The 15,548-nt window shown below is 44.0% G+C and overlaps 1 protein-coding gene across 1 annotated transcript in view; it reads right to left on the bottom strand.

Moving 5' to 3' along the window:
- The window catches only part of LOC142150817 (uncharacterized), a 41,332-nt gene that overhangs the window by 14,730 nt on the left and 11,054 nt on the right, over nucleotides 1-15,548 (bottom strand). The gene's annotated exons all lie outside the window — the stretch shown is intronic.

The following is a 15,548-nucleotide window of genomic DNA, read 5'->3' as shown; positions in this document are numbered from 1 at the left end:
ACATTTTCCATTTTGACACTTCTAAATTCCTACTTCAACCACTGCATATTATTAAGTTTATTTATCGCTTACCAATAAAAATTGTCCAATGCTATTATTGTGGTTCCAACGCACAAAGATATTTAATTGCAAAATATAGTAGGATTTACAGCAAGCCATCGCATGAAAGATATTACAATAAAGCAGGAAAGTATAAAAACACTAAACACATTACATTTTTCGCTAGCATTTCACCTGGGCCCAAGGTAAGATACAGTCATGTTGTCAGGAAAAAGACATAGATGGCTCAGAGAAGCAAGCTTATATGCAGTTTCAGTTTACAAAAAACACTGATGATGTCACTATGTACACAGACAAAACGTAGAGAGGTCTTCATTGGCTCAGGGTTCAAGTCAGTCCAGTATAATGCAAATCATAGGTCAGTTCAAAGGATTCCTCTGATAAGGTGTGGCCAGCTCACTCCAACAGCTGAGCACATGCTGTCCCAAAGGAAAACTGACCTAAATCACTTTTTACCAACCTATTTGCATTCTAAACACAATGTCATTTTGAGCACTAATCCTTTATCTTCCATAACTATCGATTGCAGGAAGCGATTTCTTTGTCGATAGTAGCGGATTCCAGATGGTAGTGTGCAGATTAAAATGACACTAAACATGATACATTTCCTATATCTTGAGCTTTAGATACCTTTAATATCTAAAGCTGTAGGAAGGCAGGAACAAGTAACAACAGGATGTGACAACAATAACCAGCAATGAATGCTGGGAGAGACAAGTAAAGGAAGGACACACCCATGTGCAACGAATAATCAGTGAACAGGAAGGTTAACTCCTAAAGCACAAGAAGCAGGCACAATTGTAGCACCTCTGGTTATCAGAGGTACTGCTGCTAACACATAAAATGAAACACAAATAATAAAGTCCAAAACTCCAGGAGACAGGAACTGCTAATACAAAGCAGCAATCTGTAAGCAGATCGTTACAGTACCCCCACCTTAAGGGCGGATTCCAGACGCCCAAATTACCAAAAATGTCTAAATTCATCGGAATCATAGTTCACAATGGGGAAACCGGCAGAAAAGTCCTCGTCCATGGGCGGAGAGGCAAAGGAGACCATGCCAGATGGAAGTTGAAGCACTGCAGAACCTCCTTTCTTTTTACGTCCTCCCCTTTTACGGGACTTCCTCGGGATTGGGACCTGAGCCAACTGGGAGGAGCACAATGGTATCTCTTGGCCAGGTGAGATAGGTGGTATTACTGACAATGCAGAGGCCCCGCAAGATGGCATAGCGGGAGGTGTTACAAACTTGCTGATTACTGCCTCAGTAAAGGATTGTAAGTCCAATAAGATGGTATGATCCATCAATAAATGGGTTTGCCCATTCCAAAGCCTCTCCCCTAAAATGGGATATTAGGAATAGTACCTGTTTCTTAGCGCAACTAACAAGGGCATTAAATTGGGAAGGATGCCCCTCAAAGAAAGGTGACGGTTCAGACTTGGCACCCTCGGTAACAGATGGTTCGGACTTGGCAGACGACCTGGACTGGGCGGCAGACTTGGCAGCAGGCCGGACTGGGTGGCAGACTTGGCAGCAGGCCCAAACTGGGCGGCAGACTTGGCAGCAGGCCCAAACTGGGCGGCAGACTTGGCAGCAGGCCCGAACTGGGCGGCAGACTTGGAGAGGACAGTACTGTGAGAAGCCTCAGAGCAGACAGCGCTGTGAGAAGCCTCAGAGCAGACAGCGCCAATTGGTAACTCGGGCTGAACCGCATAGAGTGGCGACTCGGGCTGAACCGCATAGAGTGGCGACTCGGGCTGAACCGCATAGAGTGGCGACTCGGGCTGAACCGCATAGAGTGGCGACTCGGGCTGAACCGCATGGACTGGCAACTCGGGCTGAACCGCATGGTCTGGCAACTCGGGCTGAACCGCATGGTCTGGCAACTCGGGCTGAACCCCATGGACTGGCAACTCGGACTGAACCCCATGGACTGGCAACTCTTCTGGAGCAGACTGGAGGGACAGGACCCCCTCTGGAGCAGGCTTTAAGGGCAGCGCCCCCTCTGGAGCAAGCTTTAAGGGCAGCGCCCCCTCTGGAGCAGGCTTTAAGGGCAGCGCCCCCTCTGGAGCAGGCTGTAGCTCAGGAAGAGAGACAGCAGCTGAAGACTCGGAACTGGAGACAGCGGCCGAAGACCTGGAACTGGAGACAGCGGCTGAAGACTCGGAACTGGAGACAGCGGCTGAAGACTCGGAACTGGAGACAGCGGCTGAAGACTCGGAACTGGAGACAGCGGCTGAAGACTCGGAACTGGAGACAGCGGCTGAAGACTCGGAACTGGAGACAGCGGCTGAAGACTCGGAACTGGAGACAGCGGCTGAAGACTCGGAACTGGAGACAGCGGCTGAAGACCCGGGAACTGGAGACAGCGGCTGAAGACCCGGGAACTGAATACAGCGGCTGAAGGCTCAGGAAGAGAGACAGCGGCTGAAGGCTCAGGAAGAGAGACAGCGGCTGAAGACTCGGAACTGGAGACAGCGGCTGAAGACCCGGAACTGGAGACAGTGGCTGAAGACCCGGAACTGGAGACAGCGGCTGAAGACCCGGTCCTGGAGACAGCGGCTGAAGACCCGATCCTGGAGACAGCGGCTGAAGACCCGGAACTGGAGACAGTGGCTGAAGACCCGGAACTGGAGACAGCGGCTGAAGACCCGGAACTGGAGACAGCGGCTGAAGACTCAAAACAGGAGACAGAGGCTGGGACCTCGGAACAGGAGACAGAGGCTGGGACCTCGGGACAGGAGACAGAGGCTGGGACCTCGGGACAGGCGGCTGGAGCTGGCGCCTCGGGACAGGCGGCTGGAGCTGGCGCCTCGGGACAGGCGGCTGGAGCTGGCGCCTCGGGACAGGCGGCTGGAGCTGGCGCCTCGGGACAGGCGGCTGGAGCTGGCGCCTCGGGACAGGCGGCTGGAGCTGGCGCCTCGGGACAGGCGGCTGGAGCTGGCGCCTCGGGACAGGCGGCTGAAGCTGGTGCTTCAGGACAGGTGGCTAAGGTTAGCAGATTAGGTCTCATCCCAGAGAACAGAAATGGTGAAGCGTAAACAAATCCGGAATGCGGAGAGAAAACAACAGAGGATGGATCAGTAGGCTGTCGTGGTCTGCGGAGAGGACAGTCCTGTAAGAAGTGTTTATTACTGGCACAGTAGAGACACAGTTTGTTAGCAGCTCCTCTTCGGTCAGATGGGGGCGTGGACCAGCTGTGAACCGGGAATTTGTTACACCATAGTTCTTAATAAACAGCAAATTTGTAGAAGCACATTTAAGAGGTGCTGTTTGTACAGGTTCAGCAGCAGAGAAGGTGGATTGAGACAGATCAGCAGCTTCTGAATTAGGAGAGACAGAATCTGACAGTCTCCTGAGTGGGTCCATAAGCAAAGTAGAAAATTTAGCCAGTTGGGAGCGTAGCAGGATTATGTCCATTTGTAGAGCCTGTGTCACGGCTCTGAGAGTGTTTTGCAGATCCCTTGCCTCTACTATAGAGGATGGTGGAGGCAGAACACAATAATATTCTTAGGATAAGTTCAGGGCTTACAAGCATCAATAATAACACAGGAGAAAGTAGTAGTGCTGCAACTTATTATATTGAATGTTGGTACAACAGGAATGGAAGGAATTATATATATATATATATATATATATATATATATATATATATATATATATATTGGCAAAGGTGAATACATGGCAATTCGTTGTAATGCAGACATTAATCACATATGCTACTTCATAGTTGGTAACCCTTGGCAACAGCATTAGATGAGATGATATACAGTTCAATGCAGTGATGATAAACAAGAACACTAGGATCCAATAGAGAACCACACAGCAGATGACTGTGAATCACTGATACAGCTTACAGTCCAAACAGAGTAGTATATAGAACTTAGCTGATCCGAGAGTAGAGATGACTCAACATAGCAGGTGGTACTGGAAACACTGTGATTCTTATTAAGTAGAACAGCAAGCGTTAAACATCACCCAAGGACTTGGATGAACACTAACACGTGCAGTAGAATGTTGCCTAGAAGTAGCAGAAACGTGAGTAGTATCTAAACCATGCGTGGAACTACAGGTAGCAGGATTCGTTGTAACTGTAATGGTAAGTTCGCTGTAGTATGAAGCAAATGAACAGAGACACGTAACTTGAGCCCAAGTACTAGCCACCGGCACAACAAGTAGTTCACAATAACAGTCCAGTAAACAGGTAACAGCAGAGTAAGGATAACCCGTGTCAGACGTGGAACTACAGGTGACAAGTAACTTGATAGTAGCTCTTACAGCGAGATGCAGCGATCTTAGCCAGCCAGACGTAAAGGTGAACCAATAGATAAGGCACAAGTTTAGCAACAACTCACGATACTCGTTCAGCGTGCAGATGAATAGCAGAGAGGAGTTCCAGCTTGCAGGTGAACAGCAGTGAGGAGTTTGCAGCTTGCAGGTGAACAGCAGTGAGGAGTTTGCAGCTTGCAGGTGAACAGCAGTGAGGAGCTTGCAGCTTGCAGGTGAACAGCAGTGAGGAGCTTGCAGGTGAACAGCAGTGAGGAGCTTGCAGCTTGCAGGTGAACAGCAGTGAGGAGTTTGCCGCTTGCAGGTGAACAGCAGTAAGGAGTTTAGTCCAGCGAGCAGGTAACGGACACACGGAAGGAGAGGTATACAGCCAGATCCAAATACAACCAGAGTAACACGAAGAACAGGCAATGAGCCCATAACCTTGGGAGGTTAATATAGTGATCCAGGACCAATGAAGCTCAGGAGGAGGTCCAGATCACAGGAGCCAGGAACACCTGTAAAAGTAATGTCTTTGAGGCAGAAGCAAGCAGAATCATGGTTCTTAAAGGGAAAGTCACAGCGCCGGCACCTAACTATGGGACCGGCGTGTGACAGCCTGTAGCTGTGGCAATTCAAAAGCTGGTAAAGCAGACATGTTCCAAAAATAAATGTAAATGAATTGCAGAAAAAGGTCCCAGAATAAAAAACTTGCACCTGACTCCTAAGCTGTTTTTTGGACTGGTTATACTGTCACGGTTAAATACAGGAATACAGCTAGGAGTCACGAATATGGTGAAAACACTCTATGTTTATTTGCAGAAATGTACAAATACCAGGTAATCATGAGTTTGTAGTAAATACCAGGTGCAAAGCTGATGCAGGAAGCAGGAGGTAATATGAATTTGCAGAAACCACCAGGTACACAGCTAATTACACTCCTCAGACAATAGCCCTTCACACTGTCTCCGAGCTGTAAGGTTAGCAAAACTTTTCTTTACCCCTGAATTGAATAGTGTAAGTGGCTGGACCAATTGTGCTACCGACTTCTCCAACTCCTCAGTATCACTACCCGATCCAGCCTCTATCACCTGTTCACTAATGAAAGAATTGACTGTCCTGTCAGGTGTTATTAACTGCGATCTTGGGTCTCCCAGCACAGATTCACGAGTGTCATTCTCGGCTTTAATTTGAACATTCTCTGGGTGTTGACTCCTCTGCAGTGGGTAGAATGGTTCCACGTGACTCTCTGCTACTTCTTGGCATGTGATGCTGGTCGTCAACACTTGGTACCTGTCTGTCAAACATCTTGAGCATGTAGAACAAAGAGACAAAAAGAAGGAAAAACATGTTTGGTAGGGGCACTCTTTGATTTATATTTTATATAAAACATACATTTTATTAGTATCTTTAAAATATTGGTAAAGTCCCTAAATTTAAACCTGAATGCCGCTAGTGGCAAAATAACAACTTAAATTGAACAAAATGTTATTAATGTGGTGTAAAATATTAAATAAAATAAAACAAAATACAGTTAAAATTGGCAGTAAAACCGCCAATCCTCGCTGTGTTTTTTAGTTATATCTTTACATTATCCTTATTATGATTCTTATATAGGAAGTTAATAATAATCCTCACGCTACAAAGACATCTGTTAATATATGCAGATTGTCAGGGATCATTCAAATAGGAGGATTGTGGATTTATTTAAAAAGAAAAACGGATTTTATATAATCCTTAGGGGAAAACACCTGTTTATATATGCAGGTTATTTAGGATCATTTCAAAATCGCTATACATAGCCATATAGAACTGTGGATATTTTTGATTTTGTGTCTCAATTTTTGTTTATCAGGCAGACATTACTGGTGAAATATATGCCAAGTTCACTCCCACCAAACATATTTTTCCTTCTGTTTGTCTCTTTGTTCTACATAAATTAGTTTCACATATGTAGGGAGCACCATCCCAGTCATAAAATAATTATAAGCGTGACATATTGACGGGGTGTTTGATTACCTGGTGCGTTGGTAATTATAAATCTTTCAACAAACAACTTGAGCGTAGGAGATTACAATCCATAACATACTCTCCCAGTCCAACGTCATAACAGTTCGTTTAACATATCAGAAGACAATGTTTTGAACGTCCTTTGTTGCTGTATCACTATTTGCTTTTCTTTACAAGATCTTGAACAGTCTCTCCATTATAAACTCATCTCAGGAAAAGTAAATAGTAATTCAAAACGTGACAGGTTTTAGAGGCGGCTTAGGAGTGATTCTGATAGTGGGGAAGACTAGTGGCCAAAGCTTCCAGCCACTCCAATCTAGTTTCAACAATTCATTCTATTCAATTAGTTCTAGATAGTAACGTTCATTCTATTTTCCCACTGGCTTGTAGTTGATAAAGAATATGTAACTTACTATCAATGCTCATAGGTTGTACTCATTATCTAAGAGTTATTTCCAGTAAGATGAATAGCCCTATCACTCTCTATATAACTCTAGGGATACCATATCTATTAACACAAAACTTAAATATGACATAGCAATATTAGAAACATTTGAGTAAACCTTTACCCAGATATATATTTCATCAGTACACCAGTATATACTTGAGAATCCTGCAAGGAGGCAATTGGATGAAGTTGAATTGTTTTACCTGGAAAAAGTCCATCTGTAGGAGGGGTATGGGATGGCTCTACTGGTATAGTCTTCCTGACATTTTTCCCTCACTCAAGTAAGACAGCACATTGCCTTCCTACTTGCCTAAGAAGAAAAGTCTAATACACACAGTACACTCTTAGCAGCTTGCACATACCTTCTTTACCCAGATGAGTCAGACCATGAGCTGCCTCAGCTAGGCCTGGAAGATACACCCTGGGAACAACAGGCCTACCTCGTCCATCCCTCCAGAGTCCAGAGGACTCCTGACCACATCCCTTCACATTCTAGACCGCTTTTTCCTGCAGGGACCACAAACATTATATTTTAACTACCTGGCTAAGTGAAGAGGGCAAAGGGGGTCAATTTTTATAGCACCTTTGTCAATTCTAACAATATCCAGTACATGTCTGTCTGACTATGAAAAATCTAAAAACATGAACATTTTACAATTTCTAAAGAGTTTCACTTATGTCCAGGCTTGTGGCAAAAATCTTAATCAAATGTTCCGCACAGAGATGCATATCTGTATGTTTGCCTAATTCACCTTCAGCTAGTCTCCTGTCTTCTTCTACTTTTTGTGCATCTAGAGGCACACTTTGTACACTTTGCTCAGGAGAGAAAAGGGCAGATACCACATGCAATCTATAAAACTTGAATCATATTTCCACAACAAAACTCCTGCTTAAAATTAGGGATGTGCACTGGCCACTTTTGGTGTCTCGTGTTTTGGATTCGGATTTGCTTGAGGTTTTGGGTTCGGATTTGTTTCGCAAAACACTTGACGAAAGGTTTTGGTTCGGATTTAAGGTTTTGGATTCGGATTTTTTTTGAAAAAAAAAGTGTTAAAAAACAAGTTTTTGGGTTTATTTTCACTCCTACGCTATTATTAACCTCAATAACATTCAATAACAATCATTTCCACTAATTCCCAGTCTATTCTGAACACCTCACACCTCACAATATTGTTTTTAGTCCAAAACGTTTCACCGAGGTAGCTTTCTGGACTGCATAGTGCAGTGGTCTCGGTACACAATTTGGTACCGGGGCCACAATACCTCCGCCTTCAAATGGTCTGAATTCCACTGCACAGCTGCCTGCTCCTACATCCTCTGCAGCATATACAGGGTGTAGTTCGAGCGTGTCAATACCTCTTGTTTTTGACGATGACAGGTCATTTTCATTAATTTATGATTTGGCAGCAACAGTCAACGTTGTTTAATATCTGATACGCCTCTATCTGGACTGCATAGTGGAGTGGCCCCGGTACCCAATTTGGTACCGGGGCCACAATACCTGCTCCAAATTTCAAGTGTAGTGTTTATAATTTATAAAAACTACAGTAGTTATAGCACGTCAATAACTCTTGTTTTAGACGCCCATGGTACAGAGCATTCATCATTGAGATCCCATCAAGTATGTGAAAGACAGACAGGGTCGAAGTGTTATTTGTTGACTTTGTTAACCCCAAAATTGTTGCTGTTGCAAATATTCGTGCAATGAAGAGTGACTTTTTCTATTGAAGGCTCAAGCTTTCAAGTGTAGTGTTTCTAACTTATAAACACTACAGTAGTTCAAGCACGTCAATACCTCTTGTTTTTGATTATGACAGGGCATTTTACTTTTGGTTTAATTTGTTGAATTTGTTTTAATTTTGTTTTACTTTGTGCTCATGGCAAACGACTGTTGAATGGTCACATAATGGCAATAAAAGAGTTGCAAGATGGAATTGTCCTTGGGCCCTCCCACCCACCCTTATGTTGTTGAAATAGGACATGCACACTTTAACAAACCAATCATTTCAGCGAGAGGGCCTACCAAACAACTGTGCCTGAAATGATTGGTTTGTTTGGACCCCCACAAAAAGAGCTGGCAAAGAAAAAAAAGAGTTGCAAGATGGAATTGTCCTTGGGCCCTCCCACCCACCCTTATGTTGTTGAAATCGGACATGCACACTTTAACAAACCAATCATTTCAGCGACAGGGCCTACCAAACAACTGTGCCTGAAATGATTGGTTTGTTTGGGCCCCCACAACAAAAAAGCTATTCATCTCTCCCTGTACAAAATAAACAGGCTCTACTGAGGCAAGATGTCATCCTCATCCTCAACCTCTGATTCCTCTCCCTCTACAGTGTGTACTTCCTCCTCCTCACACATTATCAATTCGTCCCCGCTGGACTCCACAATCACAGGTCCCTCTGTACTATCTGGAGGGCAGTGCTGTACTTGATTGAGGAATTGATAATTCATTTTTATGAACATCATTTTTTCATTGTTCTGAGGAAGCAACCTCCTTCACCGCTCACTGACCAGGTTCCCCGCTGCACTAAAAACTCTTTCCGTGTACACACCGGAGGGTGGACAACTCAGGTAAAATAGAGTCAGTTTGTACAGGGGCTTCCAAACTGCCTTTTTTTCCTGCCAGTAACAATATGGACTGTCTGAGATGTCTATTTGGATGGTGTCAGCAAAATAATCCTCCACCAATTTTTCTATTGTGACAGCATCCAATGCAGCAACAGTAGACATGTCTGCAATGGTTGGCAGGTCCTTCAGTCCGGCCCAGATGTTATCAGCATCCCCGCCAGCGGCTCTTTTAGGAAAACTGAGCTTTTTCCTCGCAGCCACAGACGTGGAAGAAAATGAGGGTGGAGCTGTTGGCATGTCACGGTCCTCTTCAGAGGACAATCTCCTGACCAGCAGGTCTTTGCACCGCTGCAGGCTTGTGTCCGCCGGAAACAGAGACAAAACATACGCTTTAAACCGACGATCGAGAACGGTGGCCAGAATGTATTCCTCTGCCTTTAAAATAGTGACCACCCGCGGATCCTGGCAAAGCGTACGAAGGGCTTCATCCACAAGAGCTACATGCTTGGTGGAATCGCAATGGTTTACCAGCTCCTCCCTCACTTTCTCCAGCTGCTTCTGCAACAGCCTGATCAGGAGAATCAGCTGACTCAAGCTGGCAGTGTCAGAACTGACTTCTCGTGTGGCAAGTTCAAACGGCTGGAGAACCTTGAACAACACGGAAAACAGTCTCCACTGCGCTTGACTCAGGCGCATCCCCACTCCTTTGCCTATGTCGTAGGTGGCGGTGTAGGCCTGAATGGCCTTTTGCTGCTCCTCCATCCTCTGCAGCATATAGAGGGTGGAGTTCCAGCGCGTCACAACCTCTTGTTTGAGGTGATGGCAGGGCAGGTTCATGCTTTTTTGATGTGCATCGAGCCTGCGGTAGGCACTGGCAGAATGCCGAAAGTGTCCAGCAATTTTGCGGGCCACCGCAAGCATCTCCTGCACACCCCTGTCACTCTTGAGGTAATGCTGCACCACCAAATTAACGGTGTGGGCAAAACATGGGACGTGCTGGAAATTGTCCATATGCAATGCCCGCACAATGTTACTGGCGTTGTCTGACACCACAAATCCCCAGGACAGTCTAAGTGGGGTAAGCCACTGCGAAATAATTTCCCTCATTTTCTCTAATAGGTTGTCAGCGTTGTGCCTCTTATTAAAGCCTTTAATACACAATGTTGCCTGCCTTGGCACGAGCAGACGTTGTGTAGATGCTGCTACTGATGCAGCTGCTGCTGTTGCTGCGGAAGGGGATGCATCTACCCAGTGGGCTGTCACAGTCATATAGTCCTTCGTTTGCCCAGAACCACTTGTCCACATGTCCGTGGTTAAGTGGACAGTGGGTACAACTGCATTTTTAAGAGCACTGAGGACACTTGCTCGTACTTTTCTGTACATCTTTGGTATCGCCTGCCTAGTGAAGTGGAATCTCGATGGGATTTGGTATCGGGGACACAATACCTCCATCAACCCTCTAAATCCCACTCCACTGATGGCGGACACCGGGCGCACGTCTAACACCAACATAGCAGTTACAGCCGCAGTTATACGCTTTGCAATAGGGTGACTACTATCGTATTTTGTGGTCATGGCAAATGACTGTTGGACGGTCAATTGTTTTTTGAAAGACGTAGCGGTCTTACGACTTCCCCTCTGGGAAGATGACCGACTAACAGCAGCAACAGCAGCAGTGGCATTAGTAGGCGTACCGCTGCAGGATTCCTCGGATGAATCCCGTATAGAAGAGGACTCAGTCTGGCTGGTGACATGGCCTGCAGTTCTAAATCTGATGGAGATCGTGGAGGAAGTTGACGAGGAGGGTGTTGGTGGTGTGTATCCAACAGGACCAAGGGATGTAGGTGTCCCTGTATTGATGACAGTCCTAGGCCCAGTTCCTGAACTAACCACTGAACTATGAAGGTTATTCAGGTTAGGTATAAGGGAGGATGTCCCTAGGTGGGCAAGATCCTTACCCATGCTTATTTGAGCTTTACATAAGCTACATATGGCCATACATTGGTTGTCCGGATTTGGATAAAAATAACTCCAGACCGAAGAGGTGCATTTTTTGGTCTTCTGACCAGGCATGACGATGGGCTTTCTCATCCCATGGACATCAGCTGTTTCCCCCCCTGGTGCCTCATTTACAATAACCACATCACCATCCTCATCATCAAGTTCCTCCACAGCGCCAGCTACATCAATAGCCTCCTCCCAGTGTACAACATTGACACCTTGATTATCTAAATCTGGATATACACTGTGGGTGATCCTTCCAACATCTGCAGAGGGTGTGCTGCAAATGGTGGATGGAGTCACCTCTTCCCGTACAGTGATGGGAAGGTCAGGCTTCACAACCACCAACACCCTTGGACTCGCCTTGGGGATTTGTGATGTCATCTGTGTAGAAGGCAGAGTTCTTTGCTGTTTTGTTGTTGCTGACAGCATAACTCTCTTAATTTTTTTGTAGGGGGGGAGGAGGAGGGCTTAGATCCTTGGGTGAAGCTGGACCACTAGTCATGAACACGGGCCAGGGCCTAAGCCGTTCCTTGCCACTACGTGTCGTAAATGGCATATTGCCAACTTTACGTTTCTCCTCAGATGATTTTAAGTTTCTCTTTTTGCTACTTTTTGAGAACTTGGGCTTTTTGGATTTTACATGCCCTGTACTAGGAGATTGGGCATCGGGCTTGCCAGACGACGTTGATGGCATTTCATCGTCTATGTCATGACTAGTGGCAGCAGCTTCAGCATTAGGAGAAAGTGGGTCTTGATCTTTCCCTACTTTATCCTCCAAATTTTTGTTTTCCATTATATGTAGCACAAGAGAGCGTACCCCTAAGCCACACACACTCGGCAAAGCCTTTAAAAATTATATGCGGCACAGGAGAGTACCACTGGACTTATACTGCAGAATCAGTGAACTTTGTAATATATCAGTACCACTTGACTTATACTGCAGAATCAGTGAACTTTGTAATATAGCAGTACCACTGGACTTATATTGCTGAATCAGTGAACTTTGTTTGTAATATAGCAGTACCACTTGACTTATACTGCAGAATCAGTGAACTTTGTAATAGCAGTACCACTGGACTTATACTGCAGAATCAGTGAACTTTGTAATATAGCAGTACCACTTGACTTATACTGCTGAATCAGTGAACTTTGTAATATAGCAGTCCCACTGGACTTATACTGCAAAATCAGTGGACTTTGTAATAGCAGTACCACTGGACTTATACTGCAGAATCAGTGAACTTTGTAATATATCAGTACCACTTGACTTATACTGCAGAATCAGTGAACTTTGTAATATAGCAGTACCAATGGACTTATACTGCAGAATCAGTGAACTTTGTAATATAGCAGTACCAATGGACTTATACTGCAGGATTGTTTTGGGATATTTTTATTTATTTTTTTTATAATCACTTTTTTTGTAATTTTTTTTTACAACTTTTTTTGAAATTTTTTATAATTTGGGAATAATGGGGAAATAACAATGCCATTAGAAGGACAGAGCACAGGACAAAGCACCATTGGACTGAACAGGACACAGCACAGGACCCAGCAGCACCACTGAACTCAGAAGGACAGAGCACAGGACACAGCACCACTGGACTGAACAGGACACAGCACAGCACAGCACAGAACTGAACAGCACAGCACGAGATATAGCAGGACAGAGGACCACCTAACACAACCTCCCTCTACCCTGATCAATGCCCGAGTGAAGATGGCGGCGACTAGCAGGGAATTTATAGGATCCGAGTAACGCGAGATCCAACAGCGGGATTATGACTCAGAGCCTCGGTTTCAGTTTAGCAATTAATCGGATCGGCAACGTTCGGGTGGGCTCGGATTTCAGATATCCGAGCCCGCTCATCTCTACTTAAAATCAGAAGCTTCTATAAGCATAAAAACAAAACTTCGTGACTATGTCAGTGTAGTGTGTGTATCCATAATTCTGTCCGTTGTCAAAATGTCTTAGCCCCATTGGTGAGACAGTATCCCAAGTATTGGACCTTTGTCTGGCATGGCTGTGAACCAGCCTTTTGCAACCTCATGTTCTGTTACAGAGAAATGAATGAACAAGTCTTTAATTTCAAGCACTGATAATATAAACAAATCAGGCCACAGCAAAACTATTTTTTATACCGCACCCCTTATTTGGTTGAAAATTTAAAGACAGTCATGCCAGACCAGTGTCCTGATATTGAGGTTGCGTATAACCCTTTGGGACAGTGTGCACATATTTTGTACCTCTTTATAATTGAAGAATGAGATACTGACAGAGATGTAAAGAATGGGAAATAAGACAGCAAAGAATAATAATAACAAAATGATTTGCAGAAAAACAGAAAACCGTAAAGCAGAAAAGGAGATTTACAGCAAGCTAACAGCTGGATTGGGCACTACGGGGAATTGGCTCTCAACTATTCCACTAATCCCCTTGACTGTTATCTAATCTATGACCCCTCCCCCATTCTTATTAAATTTAACAGGGAGTTACACCATCCATCCAATCCAGTGTCATCCATCGTCAGCTCGTATGGAACCCGGTATCTCTGATCACAATAATCATACAACCTGCGATGGACTTGTGACCATAATAGAGAAGTGCAAAATGAACCCTTATGATGCATACTCTGTATCTCCCATATGTGTCAACCTGGAATACATAAAACAACATTAAAAGCAAGAGTATATACACACTTCATTTTAAATAATAAATCTTAGCCAAATAAGTTATTTTCAAATTACCACCGTAATAAGAAGAAAGAGTGTTACAATGACCCATTGTTAACTTGTCTTTTAAGGGGAAATTTTGTATTTCTTCTGCATTCACAATAATTACTAAATATATTACTCTGGCTGTCCTTATCTACAGAAGAGAAAAACAAAACATTTTTATTTCTTTACTTTAAATCCTTATCATCAACCAAGAACAGGAAAACAAACATGAAACAACAGCCCAAAAAAAAACACCTCAGACTGTATCCATTCCTTGGCAACTGTTTCTTATGCAGAATAACTCCCTAGCAACTGTAATTTCCAGTATTTTTGTATTGTTCTAACTCTATGCAGTCAAGGTCAATTAGCTAAAACCATTTATCTTGACATAATGTATTTCTCTCACCTACTAATAGCACATACATGTGAAACCTTATTTTTTTTTTTTTATGATTTCTGAAAATAAGCTATTACAGGGACACAACAAATTTATTTTTCTAATACATTATACACTTCTTTTCCCTGGCTGCATTTTAGTAATTATCCACATAAGGTGAGGAATGTCTCACGTCAATTCCATTCATTGACGTAAAGACGTCAATGAATGGAATAGAAGCCTATATCCAGACTGTTTGAAAAACTGGTCTCACAACTGCTCCTTTTTTTTTTAGATTCAATCACACAAACATAAACAAAAAAAAATACATATAAGTTACTTGTATTTAAACCTGACCAGTTACACACTTAATACAGAATTTTAGTTACATTTGCTATTTTTATAAGTTGTTTTTTTTAATTCAGTTATACTTTCCCCACTTGCACTCGCTTCTCTTCGCTTAGCAACGATACTTTCCGCTGTGCACTCGCTATCCTGCTACATGTTCCCTTACTTTTGCCACAGTTTTAAACAGTCACTTTAATTCTCAGTTTTCACAAATATTTTTTTTATCTCTAACCGTACTCACTACCTCTTGATCAACATTACCAACCATGGGAAATGGTTTCACACATTCATCGGTCATCTTGACCCACTGATCACAGTATGCCGTTGCATACCTAACTTTACCGTATGGAACTGCATACTTACCTTACAGTCTCTACTCACAAATGCAGACCCTATCGGGCCTACTTTGATCTGTACGTCGGTCATATCGGCCATCTTACACATTTGTTTAAGACCCATGTAAAAACGGAATCCTCAGTGCTTCGCGGTGCAAAACTCCCGTGTGGGATTTGTGGTGACCATTTCCGTAAATTCCGAATTCCGTAAGCTGCGGCCACTCACTTCTTCTCCACTGTGTACCACAAAACAATACACGCGATTGTCAGCGTACACAGCGAGGTCCCTAACACAGAAACTTTCTACTGGACTGATGGAAATATCAACACTTTACAGCATAAAACAATATCCCGCCTTTCCAGAAGAAAGGTTCATGCTGAGTACTTTACCACTGGGAGCACTAAATA

The sequence above is a fragment of the Mixophyes fleayi genome, chromosome 4, assembly GCF_038048845.1.
Source record: "Mixophyes fleayi isolate aMixFle1 chromosome 4, aMixFle1.hap1, whole genome shotgun sequence".
NCBI lineage: Eukaryota > Metazoa > Chordata > Amphibia > Anura > Limnodynastidae > Mixophyes > Mixophyes fleayi.
The sequence above is the reverse complement of the archived record's forward strand: the minus strand, read 5'-3'. Positions and strand labels throughout refer to the sequence as shown.